This window comes from Dipodomys spectabilis, unplaced genomic scaffold (assembly GCF_019054845.1).
Source record: "Dipodomys spectabilis isolate Male_0828 unplaced genomic scaffold, ASM1905484v1 ptg000306l, whole genome shotgun sequence".
Lineage (NCBI taxonomy): Eukaryota > Metazoa > Chordata > Mammalia > Rodentia > Heteromyidae > Dipodomys > Dipodomys spectabilis.
In genome coordinates, this window is record NW_024870983.1 from 3,247,448 (window position 1) to 3,250,712 (window position 3,265).

A 3,265-nucleotide genomic window follows, 5' to 3' on the forward strand; every position below is an offset into this window, starting at 1 on the left:
CGGGTCGTGTCTTCCTTGCTGGTCGAGGTGGATGCGACAAGACTTGCGGCGAACGCCTTCTTGGCCATCGAGGAAGAACGACCACCACACCAGGAGTCTTCTCAGATCACACTTTATTGGAGAGCCTTTGTGTTGATGGGAGAGCTTGAGCGAGAGACCCCGTACAGGAAAATGCGGCCGCTTATATAGGGAATAGGAACACGGGTCGTTCTATCATTGGTCGTCTGCCTCTCACCGTCACCAGGTGCCACGGGATTGGCTGGGGACTCTACGTGGCTCGCGCATGCGCAAAGCCCGGGACCTACAATCCCGCCAAGCATTGCCTAATATGGAGTTGTTTACCTCAAAGCTGCAGGGAAGTGGGCGCCATCTTGTAATGGCGTTTGCCCTGGCTCCCCGCACTGACCAAGCTGGATTTGAACGGCAATCCTCACATCTCAGCCTCCTGAGGTGCTAGGAGGACCAGCATAAGCAACCCATGCCAGGCTGATCTGGCCATTAACCACAGTGGACTAGGAGCTCCTTAAAGCTTTTCTTTATTTTTTAGGTGCCAGTACTGGGGCCTGAACTCAGGGTCAGGCCTGTAGTCTCTTAAGGTTTTCTCTCAATGAGGACATGCTACCACTTGAGCCACAGCTCCATTTCTGGCTTTTGTTAGTTTATGGGCAAGAAAGTCTCACTAACTTTCTTCCCTTGAGATGGGTTTGACCCACGATCTCTGATCTCAGTCTCCTGAGTAGCTAGGATTTACGGGGGTTGAACCACTGGTGGCATTGGGCTAGAAGCTTTTCTTAAGCAAGAGTTCTTCCCTGCATTTGCCCTGGCTCCTCCATGCAAAGAGGGCCTGAGGGTCAGGAGCTGAGAAAAATAGGCTTCCAGCCACAGAAATTGGCTGGGGTCTTTGGTGAAATGTCAAGCTAATCTTTCCCTGGGCCTCATTCTGGGACCCCACCCTCTGCCCTACTTGTGACTCAAGGTGTCATTCCAATGGTTTGCATTCGAAGTAAACTTTCCAGGCCTGGAATTCGAATGCTAGGACTACCACCCACAAATGGAGGGAGATCCTGACAAACTCATTCCTATTCATGTGAATGCTAATGGAATGTTATGAAAGTAATAATTAAATTTGCAGTTAATTTATGATTCTATTTTAGAATGCCACACAAAAATTACTGAATTTATATCCCCCATTCTAGCACCATGGTATGATTAAGGATATTGACTGATTTTTTACTAATGATTTTTTAAGTATTAGATGATGATACTGAAGTGCCCCCGTCGCAGGACCCCCACCAAAGAGACCACCGAAAGTCAGACGTTCCAAAATGCAAAAGCAAGGCTTTATTCAGTCGGGCTGCAGCTTGGGTCTCTTCCTACACACTGACACAGCGGAGCTTAGGAGGAAGCCCCGAGCTGGAATTTCATAGGGCTTATAAAGGCAAAAACTACAAAGTTAAAGTAAACAGATGTGTTAACAAGACATTCTAGGGTGATAAGTGTTGATAGGGGGTGATCAGGGTGATCAGACCATTTGGGCTAGGGCAATAACGGGCAGGGGTTATCAAACTATTTGGCTAGGGCAATAAAAGGCAGTGGGTTATTAGACCATTTGGGCTAAGGCAATAAAGGGCAGGGGGTTATCTGTGAAGCAAGGGAAGTTTGTGGCCACAGATAACTCTGTTCTTTGGATTTATGTGAACTCTGGTTAACTTCAACATGGACAGGTCAGTTCCTGGAATTTATGTTTGCTCTGGGTCACTCATAATTTAACATAAAGGACAGAATGGCTGCTGCCTCAAAATGGAGTTAATTCAAATCTTCAATACTTCCATTCATTAAATGGAAGCATAATTTAATAACTAATAATTTGTAATAATATATAATTTAATAATATCCTCACATTCCCTTTGTCAGTACATATATTTATATATATTATATGAATATAATATATAATATATATATAAATATATATAATATATATATTTGTTGTTACTGTGGCTTGATCACAGGTCCTCGGAACTTCCTGGCAGCTCAGTTTTCTGGAGGCTGGTGTGCTAAGACTGTGACCCCATTTATGGATTGGGCATTGTAGGTCGTGAGTTGAAATCCCAGCATGGCCAATAATGTATTCATGGAGTAAGAAGCCAATTTTGTCACATTTTTTTCCTTCTCTGTGCAAGTCCAGGGTCTCAATATATGTGATATGATGTAATAAAATAAATGATTTATGTGTAATAATACTAAATAAATAAGGGTAATTAATGTCATATGGCGTAAACCCATGTATGTAAATAAATCTCATATATGAGTATTACTTTTTCCAGTACTGGGGCTTCAATTCAGGCCCTTGGAACTTTTCTCAACTTCTTGTCTTCAAGGACGGCGATCTTCCCCTTCACCCACAGTGCCACAGAGTTACCCAGACTCTGAGTTTAAATGCCAGGCCTGCCAGTATAATGGTGCAAATACCAAACCTAGGCCATATTATTATTGTTATTGTTGTTGTTGTTGTTGTTATCATTATGATTATTATTTGGTTTTAGGCCAAGCACCGAGCTTGAACTCAGGTCTTGGCATCTCTGCCAAAGCCGATCCTGGGATCCTAGGTCCTGTGTTCAAATCTCAGGGCTGGCAAAAAAAAAAAAATAAAAGGAAAAGGATAAAACTGAGAAGTTCAATCAGATGATTTCACTTTTTTCCCCTTTGTATTGTACCATCCTGAGTCTAAATAACAATGCCCAGACAATGTACATGACCTTACATTGCTGATGTTTGGCTGGCTATTAGGGAAGCAAAACCGAAATTGGCAACTTAGGCCTGGAGGTTGAATCCCGGGACTGCCACTAATGAATGGCTGGTGGGAGATTCTAAGAAACGCTCCAAAAGACATCTGTACAAATGGAATTTTGTAAAAGTAACAATTACATTAGTAGTTAGTGTACGATTATATTATAAAATTATACACAACAGGTATACTACATTGACTAATTTTCAATTAATACTTTATTATGTATTCAATCATGATACTTAAACAAGGAAGGAATAATTTAATTGGCAATATTTGATAGAAATATATATGCAATTTCATAATTTACAGACAACTCTTGTTAAATCTATGTATCTATCTATCTATCTATCTATCTATCTATCTATCTATCTATCTATCTATCTATCTATCTACCAATCTACACATTTATCTGTTTATACAGTTGTCATTACGGGGGCTCAGTGGTAGAGTGCTTGCCTAGTAAGTACGAAGCCCTGG